Source organism: Rhipicephalus microplus, chromosome 3 (genome assembly GCF_043290135.1).
Source record: "Rhipicephalus microplus isolate Deutch F79 chromosome 3, USDA_Rmic, whole genome shotgun sequence".
Classification (NCBI taxonomy): domain Eukaryota; kingdom Metazoa; phylum Arthropoda; class Arachnida; order Ixodida; family Ixodidae; genus Rhipicephalus; species Rhipicephalus microplus.
This window is the reverse complement of record NC_134702.1, coordinates 179,407,280-179,432,100: the sequence shown is the minus strand read 5'-3', so window position 1 is coordinate 179,432,100 and position 24,821 is coordinate 179,407,280. Positions and strand designations below refer to the sequence as shown.

At 46.9% G+C, this 24,821-nt stretch overlaps 1 protein-coding gene and 1 long non-coding RNA gene across 2 annotated transcripts in view; both read left to right on the top strand.

Annotated features, from left to right (window-relative positions):
- Positions 1–24,821, top strand: part of LOC119185244 (uncharacterized) — a 548,537-nt gene that overhangs the window by 369,733 nt on the left and 153,983 nt on the right. The gene's annotated exons all lie outside the window — the stretch shown is intronic.
- LOC142804063 (uncharacterized) overlaps positions 12,267–24,821 on the top strand; it is a 36,066-nt gene continuing 23,511 nt past the window's right edge. The window contains exon 1 of the long non-coding RNA XR_012894448.1: positions 12,267–12,554. This is a non-coding gene — a long non-coding RNA (uncharacterized LOC142804063). The remainder of the gene's footprint in view (positions 12,555–24,821) is intronic.

The following is a 24,821-nucleotide window of genomic DNA, read 5'->3' as shown; positions in this document are numbered from 1 at the left end:
GAAGAAAGGCACTTTTGATTATATATAAAATGTATGTCTGACCTGTGTTGGAGTTTGGCTGCATTCTTTTTTCTGGTGGGCCAGCCTACAAACTTCGGCCGCTCGTTCTGTTGGAAAGAGAGGCTTTACGGCTATGCTTAGGACTTCCAAAGTATACTGCAAATGCAGTGTTATACCTTGAAGCGCGAATACCAACCTTATTAAGTCGCTCTAACATTCTTACTGTGCAGACCTTTTTACGACTATATGAAGCACCGTTTAACCCTGAACAAATTATTTTTATTTCCAATCCTGACCTATTATTCTCCGTGCATTGGCCCAGATTTAACAAACCACAAATAGTATTTGTTCAATCATTACTTTAGCCTCTAAATGTACACGTTCGTGATCCAATTCCTTTAACTGAGCAAGAAAATTCTCCAGAAATTGTTTACCCTGATATCTTCCCAACTCACGCTAAGCTATTACCTACAGGCATTTTAAATGGTTTATTGCAGCACCATTTAAGTACTCTGCCAACAAATGTCATTATAGCAACGGACGCATCTCAATCACATAAAAAATCAGGCGTTTGAATATATTGCCCCATACTTGATTGGTCATTTTCACTTCGCTTACCGGATTTTCTTCCTGTCTTTCTGGCTGAATTCATGGCAATAATGTTAGCTTTGCGAAAGGTAAATATTCCCATTCCAGTCGTAGCAGTCATAACTGATTCATTATCAGTGTGCTCTTCTCTGTCTGCACCTGGTCACTCACCTATAGTGAAACTTTTTAAATTGTTCATCCCCTGTCACCTCTGAAGTATTCATTTAATCTGGACACCAGGGCACAAAGGTTTGTTGTTAAACGAAATAGCTGAGTCTCTTGCGAAGGCATCCCTTTCGACACCAATTATTCCTATTTTCTCTCATACCGTATACATTACGATGGCGCGATTTCGCACACTTAAAATCAGGCAAAATTTATCTGACCCTGCACTGATGGCTTCTCCAGAGTACAAACACTTGTTATTTCCCTGGCGCAGTGAACTGACTAATTCAAGGATGATGGAAGTTGTCATCACCAAATTTTATTGCCGCGTTACCTCCCTGAATTTTTACTTGCATAGATCAGGCATATTGAATTCCCCTATGTGCATTTACTGTAATCAAGAAAAAACGATCAGTCATTTTTTATTACATTGTCGCCGTTTCGATTTATTCAGGCAAAGCATACTAACACCACCTCTTCAAAGACTGGGCTTGCAACTATCACAACCTGATCTTCTTTCATTTGGAGCCTCTACACTGTGTTTCAGCCACAGGGATGTTTTATTCGCCGTTCAAGAATACATCACTGCGACTAAATGATTCTCTTGCTAAATTACTGACTCACTATTTTTCTTCTTTTTTTTCTGCAAACTTTATATCGGTATTTCAAATCAAAATTAAGTTACAAAAAATTCGTAGGAATGACGCAATGCTGAAAGTTTAGGGCAAATTCACCCTATAATCGGCCAATCCTCTTCTTTGGGTACGAGCCATTTGCACAGGGAAACAACAACAACAACGATGCACAACGCTTCAGCGAGCATGGGAATAATGGGTAGACTGGGTAGTACACACACTTGTCTAAACTTCGTACTTCTGGCCTGCTCTTGGCTCCGTGTGTGTTCGTGTGGCTTGAAGCTGTTTTCTCACGAAACAAAAAATCAGCAAATGTTCAACGATTGCGCTTCACCACCCTCATTTTTTCAAATTACCTTTCCGAATTGGGTCACGAAGTGCAATAGGGTTGAATCTGTCTTTCAAAACAAAATCGAAACACAGCAATAATGAAGCCGCAAGTACGATTTGCCACCCACAAGTACGAAGATTAGGCAAATGTGTGCACTACCCATTCACGATCGCAGCGGCAGAATACCCTCTAGTTAATTTTGAGAAACTCTATGGTTGAGAGTGCTCGCCAGCCGCTAGCGCGCCCCTTTTAATCGCTTGCTCGTGTACTTGCAAGTCGGAACATCCGCGCTCTGCCTATTTGGACTTAATCAGGATCAATACGTGCCAATGTGACCATACCACAGTGGTGAGTAAACAGCAAAGACACTGCTTTGCGTCTGAATGCATTGCGGGATGCAATGTGGATATGCCCGCAAACAAGGGAAGAAAGTGTCCTTCTTCTCTATTCCCGCCCATGATGAACAGAGCAAGGCCTGGGAGCGTACAATTCCTCACGGTGACAAACCACTGAAAAAGAACTGCGTTGTGTGCGAAGCTCATTTCGACGAAACATTCATCGTCCTTAGCTACAAGCATGTTATCAACGGTTTCTTAGCAACTTGGGAAAAGGCTGTACCTAAGGAGAGTGGGTTCCTGAGTGAATCAACTGCCGAAGGACTCCGTGTCACTCTAATCAGCACCCTTTCCATCCGGCACTATGTCACAAAAACCTTGGGCTGTAAACACTTGATGACGTCACGCCTCTGCCAAGACACACTTGAAATCTGTTTGGAATTCTGAAGCAAATGTCTGGCTCAAATGATCACCCTTCGCCGACACAATTTTTGATCTCTGTGACTTTCCTCAGCTTTTATAGTTTGACACAGTCACCCCCAGAGGAAACATACCTTCTGGAGTTCCGACCAGCCTTCTATGTCCGGGCATCCACAATAATTCAATAGAATTGCAGAATAAGCTGGATGAACTGCTAGATGTTGGGCTCCTCAATGAGGTTTATGGAATTATTGTTGCTTGTGAAGCCCTCCTTGACTACACTGATCTCATTGGACGCACAAGTGACTCCCGGCTCACGTCAGTGGCTATGTGGCCCGGAAGATGGTGAAAAAAAACGAAGTGCAACGAATGTAGCAGGTTGCTGCTTCACTCAGAATTCTAGCTTGCTTCCGGCAGAATCATGCTTTTTGTACCCGTCCGAGTCCTTAGCAGACCCTGTGAAAGCTGTGGAAGATGCACTCGCCTATGGCTTCAGTTTCAACAAGTTGAAAAATGACAGCATAACAGACCTTATCTCTTGCCTGTATGTGAAGAGGTTAAATATGGTCGACTGTGAATACCACAAACTGGAAGTGACAAATCAGATAATTAGATTCTTTACACTGACCAGAATGCATTTTTTCTTGCTGGAGAAAATGCGTCAAACCAATCAAAAAAAGAGAGAGAAAATGAAGTTTTTGAAGTTGAGACGTCTGACTTACCTGTCACAGTATTAACTCAGCGAACAAGGTTTTATTTTATGTTATTGTGCATTACTAACACTCTGTTGTTTCTTGGTATTTCACTATTGTCTTGTTCACATTGTTATAAATCCCCCATTAACAACTGTGATATCAGCGTCTGGCAAACTGGTAGGTGTTCTGTGGTCTGGCTGTGTTGACATATGCAGACATCATTTTTTTGTGAACGGGTTTGTGACTGTGTCTATGTTTTCCAATGAAATCCCAATGTCATGTATGTATGTATGCCCATTGTATCATCGTATATTTACTGTTCTCTTTAGTAGCCTTATTCACTTGCCTTAGCTGAGTTTCATATAACTTGCAGTTTTCTTCACCCTAATGCATATGCTGTGTTTATTTTCATGTTGTTTTTTTGCTTTCGAAAAAATAAATGTCTTGCTGGTAAAATCAGACCTTGAATGCGCGAGTCATGAAAATAATGGTTGCCGATATCTTTACGTGCATTAAGACTTCACGGATAACACTGCGGCATCAAATTTGAAAACTGCATGAACTTTGTTTTAGTGTCAAGCTCACGGCAAGTCACTTGATTCTCTATATTCTAAGCTTCGTAGCTGATATTCTACGAAGAAAATTGAAAACACTAACCTTTAGTGCCAATACGCGCTTCGCAGCGCGCCGCCGGAATCGTGACGGGTTGACTTTGTTACAACCCGCAGTGCAGCGTGAAATATTAGCTACGAAAAACGATTGATCGTGCGAGGAGGGGCACCTAGAAAACGACCGCAGCGTCGCTGCATCTGGATGGATGGATGGATATGGCTGTACCCTTTAGATCGGGCGGTGGCTAGCGCCACCAAGCCGTAATACCTAATGAAAAACAAAAACTATATTTATTTTTTTTCTTAAAAAGTGAGTTTGAGGATTCGTACTTTGCAGTGAAGAGTTTAATTTTCACTCGTGCCTTGACTTTAGCCACCAATCAGATAACCTCCTTCTAGTTAAGTCTACCCGCTTAAAGTCTATTTTGCCCTCCCGGTCCCTAAACCCCAGTGCTTTGAAAAACGCAGCGCCATCATCCTGAACTATAGGGTGAAGCCCTTTACAGAACATTATCAAGTGTTCGGCAGTTTCTTCTTCCTCTCCACACGCACTGCATACTGTGTCTACCCCTTCGTATTTGGCCCGATATGTCTTGGTTCGCAGTACTCCCGTCCGGGCCTCAAACAGTAGAGAACTACCCCGAGTATTATCATAGATCCTTTCCTTGGCAATTTCCTGCTTAAAGGTTCGATAGATCTCTAGTGCGGACTTCTTAATCATGCCCATTCTCCACATGTCAGTGTCTGTTTCCTTCACTTTCTTTTTAACCGATAGTTCTTTTTGGTTTGGCCACCTGCTGTTTTCTAAGTATTTACCAGTCAACTTCCTGGTTCGTTTCCTCCATTTTGTATCGACATTCCTCATGTACAAGTAGCTGAAAATCTTCCTAGCCCAACGCTCTTCCCCCATTTCTCTCAATCGTTTCTCAAATTTTATCTTGCTGCTAGCTTCCCTGCCCCCAAATGATGTCCATCCCATATCACCTTGTACTCCCTGATTTGGTGTATTCCCGTGAGCTCCTAAAGCAAGCCTATCTATTCCACGTTGCTTAATTTCTAATCTTGCTTGAACTTCTGATCTCATGCACAAGACCGCATTGCCGAACGTCAGCCCAGGAACCATGACCCCTTTCCATATTCCTCTCACAACATCATACCTATTGTAATTCCACAGTGCCCTATTTTTCATGACTGCTGCTTTCCTGTTACCTTTAGTTGTCACATATATTTCGTGTTCCCTCAGATACTCGGTCCCATTGCTTATCCATACGCCCAGATATTTGTATTTATCTGTTATCTCTAGCGTGACCTCCTGTATTCTAAGCTCACTACCTTCGTTGTCATTGAAAATCATGACTGCTGATTTTTCCTTACTGAATCTAAAATCTAACCTATCTCCCTCATTACCGCAGATGTCCATCAATCTCTGCAAATCTTCCTTGTTGTTGGCCATTAGCACTATATCATCTGCGTACATTAATGCTGGTAGTGCCTGATCAATAAGTTTTCCTTGTTTGACTAAAGAGAGGTTGAAGCCCAGTCCACTTCCCTCTAATTTTGCCTCTAATCCTTGTAGGTACATCATGAATAATAAGGGTGACAGGGGACACCCCTGCCTAAGCCCCCGTTTTACCTCTGCAGGCTTGGATACCTGTTTTTCCCACTTTATAACTACCCTGTTACCTTTATAGATACCCTTTAAAAGATTAGTGACCACATGTTCCACGCCTAGTGTGTCCAGTATTTCCCACAATTCCTCTTGAACCACGCTATCATACGCTCCCTTGATATCCAAAAATGCTAGCCACAGAGGCCTGTGTTCCTTTTCTGCTATTTCGATGCACTGCGTCAGTGAGAACAGATTGCCTTCCAACCTCCTGTGTTTCCGAAACCCATTCTGCAGTTCCCCCAGCACCCCCTCATCATCATCATCTATCCACGCCTGCAGTCTTTCCTTTATAATCTGCATCGCCAGCCTGTAGACCACTGATGTCACTGTTATAGGACGGTAGTTGTTTATGTCAGCTTTGTCCCCCTTTCCTTTATAGATCATGCTCATCCTGCTGAGGTTCCATCCATCGGGAACTTCACCATCGATTATTATTATGCTCACTGCCTCTCTCAAAGCCTGCTTAGACTTCGGACCTAATGTCTTTATCAGCCTAATTGGAATGCCATCTGGGCCTGTTGATGTACTACTAGGAACCCTTTTCTCAGCCCTTTCCCACTCTTGTTGTGAAAATGGAGCCATTGCACCACTTGATTCGTCCTTGTCTATTGTGGTGCATAAAGTACTTTGTTGAAAATTTTCTGTCACCCTTGTTCTTATATATTCAATAGCTTCGTCCCCTTTTAGCCTAGCACCTTGGGCTGTAGTTATAAAACTCTGCTCTAGGCTCGTCTCATTTCTTAGGGATTTTAGATGGTTCCAAAATTTCGCAGCTGCCTTTCTATCTTTTTTATGTACTTCTGCCAGCCACTGAGCTCCCTTCCTTCTAATCTTTTCATTGATCAGAAGGGATGCATCCCTTCTACAGCTTAGAAAGGTTGCCCATTTTCTTTCAACATCATCTGTCGGTTCACCCCGCTGCTTAGCATGTCTGTGTTCCCTAGAGGCTTCCTGACGTTTTGCTATGGCTCTCTTAACTTCCTCATCCAACCAACTTTTGGGTTTGTGTCTTCTTTTTTTGGGGTGACTTCTCACGCGTCTTAGCAAGCTCTAGCTCAAAGAGTCTAATTATATTCGTGGCTCTGGAGGAATTAATTAGATTCGAATCTGGAGGAATTCTCGCGCGCTCTCTGGCGCGCCGATGCTGACACCTCTCCTAGCCATTAGAGCCTCCTAGATTTCTTTTGCCTGCCGGATGAGCGCGAAACGCCGTTCATCTATGACAGCGCTGCCTACGTAGGAGTAAGGGCTTTTGAAATCGGCAATTTTGGCGTTTGCTACTAATTTTAGAGGAGGTCTTGTATTGATAAAGTTGCCTCCTGAATGACGGCGTCACTTACGTAGGGTCAATCATAACTACGTTTACGCATTTCCAAACTTTTTTTACGTTTTTTTTTCGCAGAGACTGCTGCGCCGCGGTGCACGAGCCACCCCCATACGAAAACAGCTGCTGCGCTGCACAGAAGTGACGTCATGCACTTTTCTGGTTAAGCGCTTTGTTTGAATAGTCGGGACTGCCTAGCGGTACGCTCGTAACGATAAAAGCCGTTAAAGTTACGTCTAAACGCAAAAGTAAACAAAAAATGTTAGTTTGGTCCAGCATGACAATACAAAACCGGCTTGTTATTGAATTTCGATGCGATTGGCAGCTATGGCGTAGTTGGTTAGAGCAGAACTGCAAGAACTGGTGAGGTCGGTAGTTCAATCCCCAATGCAGTTTATGTTACTTTTTTCTTTTTTGTTCACGCATGGATTGTTTTAACATTTCCGCCCCCTCATAAGTCTCCCGTCAGCCTGACTTGCTGCTGGTGGTGGCCCTATCCACAGGCCCTTTAATATTGGATGTTTGATGAGTCTCGCAGTATTGGCTATGTTTATTGTGATAAAGTGTTTTGCAAATTATTGCTCTTGATCGGCGAGACGCAAAAGGACACGAAAAACTCAAATGCAGCTGGCTGCATTGGTTTTTCCGGCACACGTGTCAGGAATGTTGATTTCCATGGTTCATTAAAGTTTTGATGAGAGAAAGGCGCACTGCAATGTAGTCTAAGGAAACTTTTATGTCACTCAGTGTACCATCACCTGACGAGGTAACCGACAGGCCGCTTCAACGTGCCACTGCAATGGTCTACGCGATCAACACTTGATAAACGATGCCCAAGAGGAAGTGCCGATGGCGTTGGCCCATCTAACTACAAAACAGCTTGTCTGTCTCTCTGAATAACACGCACGGCCTGACAGCACGGGAGCATTTACGTAGCAACGGGTGAGAACGGCTGTACGTGCTCGCATTTAACAAAACGGCCGGCAATGCTTTGGCCGTCGGAAATCACAGGCTTCGTTACAACACTACAGTAAAGTTGTTTCCATCCATCGTAAGAACACTTCGCAGACGCACTGGGGTTTCATGCATGTGCGTCCGGTCAGTCACACGTGAACTGTGCGAAAGCGTTTATTTCATCGTAGACCTTGCCCTTTGCGATAAGCAAACCTTGGCAGCAAGAAAACTTTCACCTTTGACGACACCGCGCTTGGCATTGCAACCTAGAAAATGCAGTACGTCCAACAACAATAATCCGCACTTCATACTGAGGAGGAGGAGAAAAACTTTATTCAACAGAGGAGTTTGGAGCACGCAGGCTCCCGGGTCATACTGAGAAACTTTATGGCGCACACACTCAGATGAAGCTGCGGCGCGGTGAACGGCCGCGCTAGCTCCAACCACCAGGTGCAACTAAGCATCCAGAAATCACATGAAGCAGCGACGACACAGGGTCTCCGGTCCTCCTTGGGGGCGGCCTAGGCCATGGCCACGATTTCACCACCTAACACATCGCAGGTGGCTACCATCTCGCAGTCTTTACCTTTCGCAGCCGCATAGGGAGCCTACATACGCGCGTCGCGCGCGGCGTATGTAGGCTCCCTACAGCCGCAGCGCCCATGGCGCCCCCTGTATTTAAAATACTTGTAATATGTATTTAAATAACGAACCTAAGTTAATTGGCTCATTAAACACCTGCTTTGTAAAATTTTTGTAGGTTTAACGCATTACACAAGAATAAGTTACACATTTAACTAGCTTTAGGTAATAATTTTGGCATAGACTGCTGCGCCGCGCGGTGCACAAGCCACCCTCACACAGAAACGGCTGCTGCGCCGCATGAAAGTGACGTCATGCATTTTCCGGTTAGGCGTTTTGTTTGAATGGTCGGGAGTGTCTAGCGGTACGTCTAGACATAACGATAAAAGCAGTTAAAATTACGTCCAAACGAAAAAGTGAACAAAAGTGTTAGTTAGGTTTAGCGTGACAACAATACAAAACCGGCTTGTTTGCCTTCTCAAACTGATCGGCAGCTGTGGCGTAGTTGGTTAAAGCAACACATCAACTGGTGAGGTCGGTGGTCCAAGTCCCATAGCCGTTATCGATACTTTCTATCTTTTTTTTTGTTCACGCATGTATTGTTTTAACATTTGCGCCTCCTCATCAGCCCGACTTGCTGCTGGTGGTGGTCCCGTCCATAGGCCCTTAAAATTGGATCTTCGATGACTCTTGCAGGATCTACTTTATTTATTATGACACAGTGTTTTGCGAATTACTGCTCTTAATCGGCGAGACGCAAAAGGACACAAAAACTCTAATGCAGCTGGCTGCATTGGTTTCTTCGGCACAGTTGTCAGGAATGTTGATTTCCACGGTTTATCAAAGTTTTGATGACAGAAAGGTGCACTGCAACGTAGTTTCGGGCAACTTTTTTTTTATGTCGTTCAGTGTACCATCACCTGACGAGGTAACCGGCAGGTCACTTTCTTTAAAAATACTGACGTGTCACCGCAATGTTCTAGGCGATCAGCACTTGATAAACGATGCCCAAGGGCAAGTGCCGACGGCGTTAGCCCATCTAACTACAAAACAGCTTGTCTGCCTTGCTCAATAACACGCGCGGCCTGTGACAGTACGGGGGCATTCACGTAGCAACGGAGGAGAACGGCCGTGCGTGTTCGCATTTAACAAAACAGATGACAATGCAGTAGCTCTGGCCTTCGTAAATCACAGGCTTCTTAAGAACATTACAATAAAGTTGTTTCCATCCACCGTATGAACACTTCGCCGACGCACTGGGGTTTCATGCATGTGCGTCCGGTCAGTCACACGTGAACTGTGCGACAGCATTTATTTCATTGTCAACCTTGTCCTTCGCGACAAGCAAAACTCGGCAGCAAGAACACTTTCACCTTTGGCAACACCACGCTTGGCACTGCAATCTAGAAAATGCAGTACGTCCAACAACTGTAATCCGCACATCATACTGAGAAGTTTTGTGGCGCACACACTCAGATGAAGCTGCGGCGCGGTGGACGGCCGCGCTAGCTCCAACCACCAGGTGCAACTAAGCATACAGCAATCACATGAAGCACCGACGACACTCCAGTCCTCCTTGGGAGTGGCCTAGGCCATGGCCACGATTTCATCGGAGTTTTCACCACATACCACATCGCAAGCTGAGGCGGCTACGATCTCGCAGTGTTTACCTTTCGCAGATGATGATGATGATTAAAGGCCTCCCCTTTGAATCGGGGTGACGGCATGCGCCATCTAGCCTACCTTAATAGTTCGAGTTTAAATTCTGTCCCTCAACTCAGATGTCTTTTTAATTTTGCCCAGCCGCTACTCTTGGCTGGGATGTTATTTTATCGACTTCTCTGCTTTTCCTCCACCAATACACCAGCCGCTGCTTAGTAATACCTACTGCTGACCAGTTAACGCTTCCATCAACCGCGAAGCCCAGCGCCTCAGGAAGTGTGACCTTCCCCCCATTTCTATCCGGCTGAATCTTTTGGCATTCCATGACTATGTGGTCGATTGTTTCTTTATTTATGCTACATCCAACACATGTCTCATCCTGTGACGAATATTTGCTCCTGTAAGTTAGAGTCCTCAAGCAGCCAGCCCGCGCCTCAAAGAGCAACGCACTACCTTTATTGTTGTCATAAAAGTTCTCTTTCCGGATCTCTTGTTTGCTTGCCTTGTAGATTCCCAGCGATCCCTTCTTTTCCATCCTCTCTTTCCACATGAGCGTCTCTGTTTCCCTCACTTGCTTTTTAACTGGCCCCCTTTGCTTATTTGCCGCGGTCAAGTTATATTTAGTCGCCAGCTTTCGCGTCCTCTTCCGCCATTGGGTGTCCACACTTTTCAGGTACAGGTATCTGTGCACTCTGGCTGCCCAGTTCTTCTCATCTAAATGTCTAAGTCGCTCCTCAAACCGTATTTTACTTTGTGCTTCACTCGCCTCGAATGAAGCCCAACCCATATCGCCTTGCACAGCCTCGTTTGTAGTCTTACTGTGAGCTCCCAGAGCTAACCTGCCGACTGCCTTTTGGTTAACCTCCAGCCCCGACAGGATATCTGACTGTAAGCATAATACGGCATTAGAGAACGTGAGCGCCGGCACCATTACCCCTTTCCAGATGCCTCGTACTACCTCGTACTTATTGTGTCCCCAAAGTGCTCTATGTTTCATTACTGCTGCATATCGTCTCCCTTTCAGTTTGAGGTGTTCTTCACGAGCATTCAGGTAGCCTTTTCCTTCATTAAGCCGCAGCGCCCGTGGCGCCGCCTGTATTTAAAATACCTGTATTATGTATTTAAATAAGAAACCTAGGCTAATGGACTCGTTAGACACCTGTTTTGTAAAATTTTTGTAGGTTTAACGCATTGCACATAAATAATTTACACATTTAACTAGCTTTAGGTAATAATTTTTGAAGTGACGTCACTTTTATGCGGCGCAGAAGCCACTTTTGTGTGGGGCTGGTTGCTGCCTTTAAGATACGTGTAAATAAAAAACATAGACTAATTGACTCGTTAAAAACCTTATTAGTAAATTTTTTGTAAGTTTTACGTACTACACATGAATAATTTATACATTTAAGTAGCTTTAGGGGAACACTTTAAAGTGACGTCGCGTCTGTGCGGTGCAGAAGCCACTTCCGTGTGGTTTAGGGGGCCTTCATGTGCACGCGTCTCCGTGCGCGCACATGAAGGCTCTCTAGTAGACAGTTATAGTTTAGCGTTAGCGTGATAGCGTAGGTTAAGGGAATGACGCTACCGTGCAGCAAACGTTCGTTGTAGGCAGCGTCTTATAGTTTAGCGAAATAGCGCTTACGTAGTTTACGTGCCCCCCCCCCCCCCAAGTGGACTGGTGACGCCACCTATTAGATGGTTAAAAGGTAAACAGTGAAAATAAAACGAGAATGTTTACCTATGCTACTGCGCGAAGCATTGTTAAAAGTGTATTTTTCTGATAATAAAAGTGAATAAATATGAACCACGTATAAAACGCGAAAACATCTACGTTGCCGATTTGTTTACATTGATATTGTAGTTAGGCCTAGGCGCGTTTGAAATGGGAAGCCATCTAAAAAACTACGCCAATTTATCCGTAATACTCAGTCATCAAAGCTAACTGAAGGCAAGCGAAGCGACTTTGAACAGTCGTTTGCTGCGAACTTTCAACAACGTATCTGCGCATGCGCACTTCGATTCCGGTATCACGGTAAGCGTGGTATACTATAACTCTCTAGTGTGGTCCTGGCTGCTGCGCGGCGCAGGAGACGCTGCTCGTTTTTTTTGTTGTTGTTGTTGTTCAATATAAGCTCCCAAAACGTAAAAACCTATTTGAGGACACCCCTACTTTCGTGGCGCCACCACCATAGTTTCGACGACGGCCGCTTTTCAAGTGACCGCCGACAATCCGGCAGGCAAGAGAAATCTAGGAGGCTATGGCCAAACAGAACTTTGCCTTTCTAGCCACCACAGCCAAGATGGCAGCGCCCACAAAAAGTGAATGGGTCGAGTTTGTTTACGCTGGCCCGTGGTAGAGAAGTGTGGCGGTTTGGGCCAGTTGGTATTACAAGACTATAGTAATAGCGCGAGAACAGAAAGATAACAATGGGAGAAGACGCGTTCCGGGCAGACGCACATTCACCGTGTGCAGGATTTCCACGTCAGGCGAACTTCCTATCCTGAATTGTCAGCGTCTCCAGCCTTGCCATGCTTTCCTTTTGCTCTGCGCACGGCAGAACGAGCGCCAGCGGCCGAGACAACGTAAGTCGTGTTTGACAACTTCTTGCGTGGAAAAAAGAGACACGCTGCTCAGTAATTGTTGCTGTGCGAGGAAGTAATTTTGAGCCTTCGTGAACCTTTGCTCACTCGAAAGATTGACAGCATACCACGAGGATTTCTCGCTAATCCGTGTAATGGGAAGTTTAGTGAAATCTGTAGCTTGTTATGTGGTGCTGTGCCATCGACCTTTGTTCACACATGCCCCGCCGCAGTGGTCTAGTGGTTAACGTACTCGACTGTTAACTCGCGGGATCGAATCCCAGCTGCGGCGGCTGCATTTTCGATGGAGGCGGAAACGTCGTAGGCCCGTGTGCTCAGGTTTGGGTACACGTTAAAGAACCCCAGGTGGTCGAAATTTCCGGAGCCCTCGACTACGGCGTCTCTCATAATCATATGGTGCTTTTGGGACGTTAAACCCCACGTATCAATCAATCAACAATGAAATCATTCCTCGGTCTCATCTCCTTAGCCTAACGAAGAAAACCGCTGCGAAATACAGATGAGTATTTGTATTTCCGTTACATTTGATAATCTATCGCGTATATTAAGATATAAGATACCTTGGTCGCCACTTACGTGCAAAACATTAACCGCTAACTTTACTCCACTTCTCAGGCGGGTACTGGTGACATAACGTTCTTTTTCTGCCCGACTCCACCAGTGAGGCCAGGCATTGAGGTCTGCGCACCACTTTTGGTGAAGCAGAGGAGCATGACAGCTTGTGCTGTTTCGACAGATACTACGCTTACGTGCTTGCCTGCGTGTGTTTCTGTGTGTTCAGGTTTGGGTGCACATTGAAGAACTCCAGGTTGTCGAAATTTCTGGAGCCCTCCACTATGGCTTGTCTCATGTGCTTGTCAAAAAGAAAGACAATGGCAGTTGTGCATGTGCCATGAAGTACAATGAAATGGATGAAAAAGAACTCTCTTGCGCATTCTATTAAAAGAACCGACCTGCTTCTAGTGTCTCAATCTCTGAAGCAAGACCTCTGTTTTGACGTCGTGACACTGGTGGAGGTGCTGGGCCACTATTGCACGGGAGCAGCGCAGTGACCCCGAGCTGTTACCACTCGGTGAATATTTAAAAAGACGACGTAAGGACGTGCCGCGGTTATTTGCCAGAGAACTGCCATCTTTTTGCTTGCGAAACGATGTTCTCTATAAGAAAAACTTCTCACCAACCGGCAACTCGTACTTGCTCGTCGTGCCTGCCTCTCTTCGAAAAGAAATTATGGAAGCGTGCCAGATGAAGCAACTTCTGGTCATCTATGCTACACCCTAACATTGTGCTGACTACGATGCAAGTACTACTGGCCAAAGTTACCCGCTGCTGTTAACCATTACGTGCGCACTTGCACCGACTGCCAAAGCGCATAGCACCTCCCAGCAAGCCAGCCGGTCTTTTACATCCAGTCGAAGCACCAGCGAAGCCGTTCACCCAGATTAGAATGGATTTTCTGGGTCCCTTTCCAACTTACACAACAGGGAACAGATGGATAATCATGGCCACCGATTACCTCTCCCGTTATCCGAAGACTAAAGCTATGCAGCGCGGCACAGCAGCAGAAGCTGCAGTTCTTCATCGAAAACATCGTACTTCAGCATGGCGCTCCGACAGCAGTGATCACAGATAGAGGACCTGCCTTCACCGCAGAGCTTTTGGAATCGGTTCTCAGACTCAGCGGTACATCTCACCGGAGAACAACTGCATACCATCTGTAGACAAACGGACTGAAGGAGCGCCTCAATAGGACCCTCACAGACATGATCAGTATCTACGTTGACACGGAACATAAAAACTGGGATCAGATATTGCCGTACGTGACCTTTGCCAATACCGCTTGACAAGAAACCACTGGAATGACACCGTTCAGTCTGATCTATGGTCGTGAAGTCACGACAACGTTGGACGCCATGTTGCCGCATGAGTGTGACGACATCCATGTAGACGCCGAAGAGTTCACTCAGCGCGTCGAGGAAGCCAGACAGCTCGCGGGTGTACGCATCTGTCATCAACAGCATCAAGATGCACAACGGTACGACCCCCGACACAAGTTTATTAGCTACACACCAGGTGACAAGGTCTGGGTCTGGATTCGGATACGTCGACGTGGACTGTCGGGAAAACTGCTAAGAGGGTACTTTGGTTTATACAGCGTCACACGACGCTTGAACGACGTGAGCTATGAAGTTGTTCCCTACACTGACTGTAGTTCTAAGCGCCAAAAGCATTTACCCGAAGTCGTGCACGTCGTGCGTATGAAACCGTACTTATCGAGTTGACGCGACCACTTCATACGCCTGGTAGAGCGCCTAAGTTGCGCATTGGGACGATGCTTCTTTCGGAGGGGGGTAAATGTGTCGTGCTTGTCAAAAAGAAAGACAATGGCAGTTGTGCATGTGTCATGAAGTACAATGAAATGGATGAAAAAGAATAACTCTCTTGCGCGTTCTAATAAAAAAACCAACCTGCTTCTGGTGTCCCAATCTCTGAAGCAAGACCTCTGTTTTGACGTCGTGTCAATATACATATGGTGGTTAGGGTCATTGAACCCAAAAATCGCCATATGTATAAGAGACACGTTGTTGTAGAAGGCTTAAATCATCCCGCCCCGCCGCGGTGGTCTAGTGGCTAAGGTACTAGGCTGCTGACCCGCAGGTCGCAGGATCGAATCCCGGCTGTGGCGACTGCATTTTTTGATGGAGGCGGAAACGTTGTAGGCCCGTGTGCTTAGATTTGGGTGCACGTTAACGAAGCCCCAGGTGATCGAAATTTCTGGAGCCCTCCAGTACGGCGTCTCTCATAATCATATGGTGCTTTTGGGACGTTAAACCCCACATATCAATCAATCATCAAAGGAATCATCCCTCGGTCTCATCTCCTTAGCCCAACGAAGATAAGCGCTGCGAAATTCAGATGAGTATTTGTATTTCCGTCACATTTGATAATCTATCGCCTATCTTAAGATACAAGATACTTTGGTCGCCACTTATGCTATACCATGCAAAACATTAACCGCTGACTTTACTCCACTACTCAGGCGGGTACTGGTGACATAACTTTCTTTTTCTGCCCGACTCCACGAGTGAGGCCAGGCAATGAGGTCTGTGCATCCCTTTTGGTGAAGCAGAGGAGCATGACAGCTCGTGCTGTTTCGACAGATACTACGCTTATGTGTTTGCCTGCGTGTGTTTCTGTGTGTTCAGGTTTGGGTGCACATTGAAGAACTCCAGGTGGTCGAAATTTCCGGAGCCCTCCTCTACGGCTTGTCTCATATACATATGGTGATTAGGGTCGTGGAACCCAAAAACCACCATATTGTTACGGTTGAATTAAAGGATAGGTGAATTTATTTACAGGGTGAGGATGAAGTTCGGCAGTCGGGGGAAAGATGCAGTCCTCAGGCCGCACCAGACAACGTCGTCTTCCTCTTCTACCTACCCGGCACATACTACAACCCAGCTCATAACGTAGCAATCCCTGGTTCACAGACGAAGTCCGCTGGGCGAGTTTATGTCACTGGAGGGATGAAACTTCTTGAGGCGAGCCACGAGCACCAACTGCGTTCGACTTGACTGACGAGAAGATGTCGTCAAGCGTGCCACAATGTACATCAAGTCAGTCAAGGGATCTACAATGACGTAGGGGCCTGTGTACCGCGATAAAAACTTCTGACATAAACCAGGTTTTCGTTCCGGGGTCCACAACCACACAAATTCACCTTTGCGGAATGAAATGGCATTATGGCGTTGATCGTATTGTTGCTTGGAGCGATCTTGTGATGCCAGTGTGCGCAAGCGAGCATTTTGGCGGGCTTCTTCAGCCTGGCACAATGTTTCGGCCACGTACTCATTGGTATGGAGCTTAAATGGGAGGATTGTATCAAGGGAGCTGCGTGATGATCGAGCGTAGAGCAGGTAGAAGGGCGTGAAGTCAGTGGTCTTGTGCTTTGCTGTATTATATGCATAAGTAATAAATGGTAAGTTCTCATCCCAGTTTTTGTGATTGGACGCGACGTACATTGCGAGCATGTTAGTAAGAGTTCGATTGGTACGTTCTACAAGACCATTCGTCTGGGGATGGTATGGTGTCGAATGTCTGAACTGTGAAGTGCAGAGGCGAAGCAATTCTTCCACAGAGTCCGCAATGAATTGGCGACCACGGTCACTGATGATTGCTTGAGGTGGACCATGGCGAAGAACAATGGAGCGTAACAAAAAGGCAGCGACGCCATCTGCTGTAGAAGATGGTACCGCAGCGGTTTCGGCGTATCTGGTAAGATGGTCAACGCACACTATTATCCAGCGATTGTTGTTCGAAGATCGCGGAAACAGGCCCAATAGGTCGATGCCCACTTGCTCGAAAGGCGTAGTAGGCGGTTCTACGGGATGAAGAAGGCCGTGCGGTGCACTGGTAGGTCGTTTGTGGCGCTGGCAATTTTCACAGCTCGAAACGTATTGTTTCGTAAAATCTCGCATTCAGGGCCAGTAAAAACGCTGCTTCACTCGATGCAAGGTGCGAATGAACCCAAGGTGCCCTGACGTTGGATCATTGTGCATAGTACGGAGAAAGTCGCATCGAGGACTTTGAGGCACAACCAGTAAATAATGTGCGCCGGTTGCTTAGTAATTCGTTTTGCACAACAGTCCATCACGAATGCGAAAGCGACCACTGCCTTTGAGATTTTGAGCGTCAACGAACAAAGGGTCTAAAGATAAATCATTCAATTGTTCTCGTTTGAAGGTATTGACGTCAGGAAATGTATGAGAGACCGCAGCAAAACAGATGTCAAGGGTATCTGCACTGTCTTCTGTCGTGGTCATGGGTAGGCGAGAAAGGCAATCAGCATCCGAATGACGTCGTCCACTTCTGTACGAAATGCTGAACTCAAATTCTTGAAGGCGTAAAGCCCATCGAGCAAGGCGGCCAGAAGGGTCTCGGAGGGTAACAAGCCAACGTAATGAATGATGGTCTGTCACAATCGTGAATGGACTACCGTAGAGGTAACATCGAAACCTCTGAATGGCGAGTACAGCTGCTAAACATTCTTGCTCTGTCACCGTATGATTCATTTCAGCCTTGGTTAGAGATCGACTCGTATGAGCAACAACATGCTCTGCATTATCGTGGCGCCGAACAAGCGCACCTCCGATGCCAGTTACACTTGCGTCACTGTGCACTTCTGTAGGAGCAGAAGGATCGAAATGACGAAGATTAGGCTCAGATTTTAGTAGAAATTTCAGTTCAGAAAATGCGGCATCACAATCGGGTTTCCATTCGAATGGGCTGTCTTTTCGCAACAAGCTCGTCAGTGGGTGTATTACGTCCGCGAATGGGGGCACAAAGCGGCGAAAGTAGGAACATAGGTCCAAGAAGCTGCGAAGTTCCTTCAGTGTCTGGGGTGGTTTGAATGTGCCGACTGCTTCGATTTTGCGGGGATCTGGCCTGACACCATCTTTGTAAACTAGGTGACCGAGGACTAAAGCTTGTTGTTCACCAAACCGGCACTTCTTAGAGTTCAAAATCAAGCCAGCCTTTCCGACACAGTCTAAAAGAAGGCTTAAACGGATGTTGTGCTCTTCGAAGGTATGCCCAAAAATCCAGGTAGCGTAAGCACACCTCCCATTTAAGACCACGAAGGACAGAGTCCATAAACCTTTCGAAAGTGGCGGGGGCGTTGCAAAGCCGAAACGGCATCACATTGAATTGGTACAGTCCATCAGGCGTCACGAATGCGGTCTTCTCCTTGTATGAAGGGTGCATAGGTATCTGCCAATATCCTGATTGTAGGTCTATTGAAGAAAAGTACGAAGCCGAGTGTAAGCAGTCAATAACATCGTCAATCCTAGGCAGCGGGTATCCATCTTTTTTGGTCATGGCGTTGAGACTTCTGTAATCAAGGCAGTACCGCCAGGCACCATCTTTATTCTTAACCAAGATGACCGGTGCTGCCCATGGGCTACAGGACTCTTCAATAACACCCTTCTTCAGCATTTCCTGAACCTGGTTGGCAATAACTTTTCGTTCTGATGACGACACTCGGTAAGGCTTTTGTCGGATCGGATGGGCAGTGCTGGTTTCAATTCTTATGGTGAGCGCGAGAACATGGTAAAGGTAGTGGCTTCTCCTCTTGGCAGAAGTCAAACACAGAAGCATGTTGCCTCAACAGATGGCGTAACGTCTGCTGATCGTGTGACCGCAAAGTGGCGCTAATCATGCCTAGGATCTGCGACTCGTAAGAGCAACTGCGCTTGCCAAAGACTGTACCTTTCCCGCTTTCATCGTTGTTAACGACCGATACAGAACCTTTAGTGGAATCATCGAAGACGCCAAGCTTCATTCCTCGAGAGAGCACAACCGGCATTGGCGAACAGTTCAGTGCCCACAGAAAGGTTGCTCCTTCAACAACAGATACCAAACAACGAGGGATGAGTATGCCTTTCTTAGCACATTGAACGATGACAGGTTCAACGATGGCGTCAAAAGATGTGGCAGATTCTGGGGCGAACACCGCAACTAACCTCATTGATCATGGTGGCACTGTCAGCTCATCGGAAAGAATCAGAGCGTCCTTCGCGGCCTGCGGCACCTCATCGACGAGGGCAGGAACAATGTCACCACTTCTACAGTCGACGAAAGTGCCACATCCTTGGAGAAAGTCAAGACCGAGAATCACATTGTGGGTACAACGTTGCAGCACAAGAAACTCTGTTGGGAACACCTTTCCTGCCAATAAGACATTGATGGCACAAACTCCGACAGGATGAAGTACCTCCCCACCAACACCACGAAACCTTGTTGATTCGCCCCAAGAAAACATAACTTTGCGGCCAACGCGACTTTTGAAAGAAAGATTCATAACTGATATTGTAGCACCAGTGTCCACCAAAGAACTTGTATAAAAGCCATCTATTTCCACACGTATCTTGTTCTTGGACATTATAACTGGCGGAGGCATCTGAGGCAAATCCTGTTGTGCGACCTCACTTTCATCAGTCGCGCTGGCTAGTTTCCCGGTGGCGGCAGTGATGACAGGCGTCGTCCCGGCGAAGGGGAACGATGCAGTCGGCCAGATGGAGGCGTCAAACTAAGGTCAGAAGCGAGAAAACTGCCACGGTGATTTCCTGGAATAGGCGGGACCATTGTTGTGACCAGTGCCCACTGGTGGAAACTCTGATGGGGAACGATATTGGAATGCCGGCTCTCTCTGTCGACGACAGAACCGAGCTATATGCCCGGCGATACCGCAACGGTAGCACAGAGGTGCCTGGCGGTATGCATTGTACTCCTGGAAGGCACTGCGCTGATGTGGTGGTGGTGGTACGTGTATATCTTCGTTCGGGTCGTAATAGGTGTTGGCTGGCTGACGGGGGTAACTGAAGCGGTCTTCGTACCTCAGCAGCGGGTAGTTATTGCGCTGTGACCTCGGTGGTGAGGGTGGCCTGTAGTTGCAGTCATCATTGCCTGCTGCGGAAATTGACACGGGAGGGCGAGAGGGAGGCGGTGCGGGTGTAGCTTCGTACGGTGTCGGGCGAGCGTGTCGAGTGAGCTCTTCTCGAACAATCTGGCGTATTCTGGACGCGAGATCAAGCGATGTGTACTTGTCAACACTTGCCACGGTGGTTATATTTGGTAGGCGATCGAACTTGGGGGGGATACGTCACATCTTCAGGGTCTCGAATGTGCGACAGTGGCTTATAAAGTGGTTACCGTAGCAAGGTTGTCTTTACTGATGAGGAACTGATACACGTCCTCGGCAATGCCCTTCATCAGGTGGCCAACTCTGTCTTCCTCTGACATAGAAGGGTTGACAATCTTGCAGAGCTTCAAGATTGCCTCGACATAGGTCGTGCACATCTCTCCTGGGATCTGAGCTCTCTGCAGTAACGTTTGTTCCGCCTGCTTTCTCTTAGCTACGGAGTCTCCGAAGCACGCTCTTATATCGGAAACGAAGCGATCCCATGACGCGAGGGCATCTTCGTGGTTCTCGTACCACACGAGTGCTGTGTCCGTTAAGAAAAATACTACATTGGTCAGCTGGGTCACCGCATCCCACTTGTAGTATTTGCTCACTCGTTTGTAGTGTGTGAGCCAGGCATCCACGTCCTCGCCAGATTCGCCACCGAATGTGCGAGGCACTATCAGATCCTGACGCGACCATGGACTAGCCGCACGTGAGCCTGGTACTAGTGGTGTTGCGGGGACTGGTGGAAGGTCTGCAGCTGTGGGGAACCGGTTTCCTTCTTCGCCGTGAGACATCTCAGCTGCCAGTGGTAACGGAGGCAGGCCAGCAAGGCAGCGGCTTCGTCGTAGATCAGGCGCTTGAAGCGCCGTGTTGCTTGGTTAATTACCCAGCACCTCCACCACAAAACTGTTACGGTTGAATTAAAGGATAGCTGGATTTATTTACAAGGTGAGGATGAAATTCGGCAGTCACGGTAAAGATGGAGTCCTCAGGACGCACCAGACAACGTTGTCTTCCTCTTCTACCTACCCGGCACATACTACAACCCGGCTCATACCGTAGCATTATGTATAAGAGACACGTTGTAGAGGGCTCAAATCATCCCGCCCCGCCGCGGTGGTCTAGTGGCTAAGGTACTCGGCTGCTGACTCGCAGGTCGCGGGATCAAATCCCAGCTGCGGCGGCTGCATTTCCGATGGAGGCGGAAATGTTGTAGGCCCATGTGCTCAGATTTGGGTGCACGTTAAAGAACCCCAGGTGGTCTAAATTTCCGGAGCCCTCCACTACAACGTCTCTCACAATCATATTTTGGATTTGGGATGTTAAACCTCACAAATCAAATCAATTTGTCCACACACGGCATAATTGAGCTCAGAGGGCATTATTCTCGACGAGACGAACACAGCAGGTGTGATATCGCATGTTGGAGTTTACTGTGATGGAAGTGCTGCTCCAATTGCTTCAAAAGAGAAATGCTGCTCTTTGATGCTCAAAACTGTATTTTTGTTAGTAATTGCTTCAATCCTCCTCGGAAATTGCATAGAGAAAATGAGAATGATGAACTATTACTGGTTTGACCTGCTCATAAATCTAAAAAAATGAATATAGTACGTGTAATAATATCCCAGTATGCTACTAGCGAGCACCATTATCGACTTATTTGGCAAACTAGCATATTAAGCAATTAGCTTGTGTGACAGTTTTTATATTATTTTCAGCTAGACACACAGGCTAGTAGGTGAAATGTGAAAATGAGAAGGATTGCTTTTTAAATTGTCTCATACCGATTAACCACTGGTTATTTGGCAACAGTTCTGTGAGGCTGTGGTTACTTCTAAAATGTGGTGCTCAGCTTTACTAGTTTGATCTGATTTCAGCCGCAAAGACTAGTATTCTAAATAGCGCATTTCACAGCCCACCTTTGAAAACCAGCCGTCCTTTTAATTGTTTGCATCTTGAATTGCGCATCCATTGCTGCCTGTGAAATATATTTCATAATATATATTTTAACATTTATGAGATTCTTCGATGATGCTTTGAACTGCAATTGATGTATGGCAGATTTTATGGCTTCTCCTAAAACACCAATAGCTTTTCCAAACTAACATTTTTCATGGCTGTTCCAATGCAGTATTTTTCCTGCTCCAAAGTGTGCCCTAAAAAGTAAAAAGTCACTTTCATCACTGAGCCTAATATGCCCACTTAGCAAAAAGAAGTGAGAGTTGGTGCAGTTCTAAAGCCTTTGTTAACTACATTTATGCAGCTGTGGAACCTGAGGAAGTGCGTAGCACGGGCAACCAGTGATTGCCATTCGCAGAGTTCCCGCTGCTTCATTTACCCAACAGTCAATCACATCAATGTTTGAAGATAGCCTGTATGGTTTCACCATCACGAGTAAAATCGTGGTGATGAGATTCACAAGCTTGGTGTGCAACTTGCGCGCTACTTTTTACTGCGCCTTATCGATTTCCTGCTTGTTGCCGTAGTGGAGATGGGTGTCGTTCATGGCGAGTTCCATCATGTTGTTTTCCCCTTCAGATGTAGTGCAGTAGATGTAGTTTAGTGGCCAGAAACGCTACTGGCTTGCCATAAAGCATTTCACGATACAGGTGGAGCTGGCATGATGTTCTATCTAGTGATGTGCTGTAGAGTTGAACTATAAAACTGGTTTATTGAAGCTCTACGCTCCCCAAATACATCACGCGCCTCTTGGCTACTTCAATTGAAGCCCATGCCACCTTAAGACCTAAACCAGCTCTTATCACATAACGTCCGGCGCATAGCAACGGTAGGGCGCCATGAAGGCCGTATGCTATTCCTGTCGGTCGTCAGACGCAGGGCTTATAAGTACGCCAAAGCAAAGAGGTGACTCCCGGCACTACATCTTACCCCTTCAGTTACAGAACTGTGCAGGAGGGCGCACAATTCTTCTACGCGTTGTGACGTAGGGTGATGGCACGACTAGTGTTGACTGTGCCGTTCCCGATTCCTTCATGCCTGGAGCTTGAGCAGACAGATGAGATGGCGTGTCCAGTGACGCGAGATGATTGTCCAACAGTCCAATGGCACACCTGCGCTGTCTTTCACGAGGTGTCTTCTGTTGCGGCGGACACTGCCCATTTTTCACTGGATCCAGCATGAGCGTGGCAAGTCAGCCCGTCTTAGGATGTTGCTTCTGTGTTTGAAATCATTTATCTACACTTGCTGCCCTTGATTCAAGATCAGTTAACGATGGGCACCATGGCAACGATTGTAGTTCTTTTTCTGGCACTGCTTGATTCCTTGCTCAGTTTTTTGAAGGTGCCAACTGGATGTGAGCTTCGGCTCAAACAGGTGTAGAGAAATCAAAACTGTGGTAATGACTGCCAAATTGGTAGTCATGGTTTTAATGATAGCAAAGGCAGTGAGCACAGGCACGGTCGCTGGATAAAAAACTTACCCGCAGCTTCCCTCGGGGGAACACTGAGGAGGATGCGGAAGCATGTAATTGGTTAACGGGTGTTAAATTGCGACTTACTTGGGTCGATGGCTAAATTGGTTAACATGGTTGTGAAATGGGCTGTTAAATGAGTGAACACGTACGGCACGTATGCGAAAGGGCGGTGTTTTATTTATTGCGACGAACTTTGAGGACGATGGCTTTGTGGTCGGTAAAGTAAAGAGTGAGTGGATCGGGTTGCATCGGTCGTAGGTCGAAATTTGCAAAGACGTGGTTGATGCAGGTTCCGCGAATGGTGGTCGGCTGGTGGTGTTTGCAGTCGTCGTGCGTTGCGCGTTTCAGCGAGTGTCGCGACGCCATGTATTCGACTATCCAATCGTCCTTGATGACGTCGACGTTGAAGTCGCCAACTAGCATGAACAGTCGATGTTGCGGTTGTTGTTTTCGGTAATCTTGCACGGCCTCGTCGACGTACTTTTCTACGGCGGCACGAGAGAGGTTTGGCGCGAGGTACATCGTCATGACGTCGACGCCACAGACGGTAGCAACGCAGTGCTCGCCGTTGGCGCGTTGTTGAACGCCGGGCTGTAGTCGGAGGTCAATGAAGGAGTCGTCCTCGTTGTCGACGTCACGCTTGACGTAAATTCCCACACCGCCCGCAGGTCGTTGGAACCCGTGCGTGTGCGCGACCGAAGCGTATCCCGCAACGTCGACGTCATTGGTGTTGCACGTCTCGGTGAAGCAAAGCACGTCCACTCTGCGTAGTACACAGATGGTGGGCGACGGCGCGACGGCGCATGCGCGCGCGTCAGCTGTCGAATGTTCGAGAAGCGGTGCGGACGGCGCGGACGGCGCACTACAAGGCGCGAGTATAAGATGCTTCCGCATCTAAAACAAGGTGCGGCCTGTTGCGCCGCATCACTGTCAATGGGCAAGCGCGCCTTGGCAGAGTTGACAGTTTTCGGCTGCTTTTTTGCGGACGGCGCTGATGTGTCACCTGCCAAAGCGGATGGCACTTTGTGTTTCAATGTAGTTGCGTGTGTATTTTTATATCTTCACGTCCGTGTGCTTTTTTGTGTGCGCATGTGTGACTGACAGTTTTTTTTTAATGTGATGCCGAGACGCTGTTATGTGCCACTGAGCAGCATGAATGCGAAACAAGATGCTACATTGAAGCACAACGTATTGCCCTGCGATCTACAGTTTCAGGAAGCGTATCAGGCTGCGTATGTTTGTAACAGAGCACTTATTTTTGTCACAAACGAGTGTTAAGCAGACAAGTGCTGCCGCCTCCAGACGACATCAAATCACCTTGCCAAATGTTCTCTTCACGGGCGCATGCAAC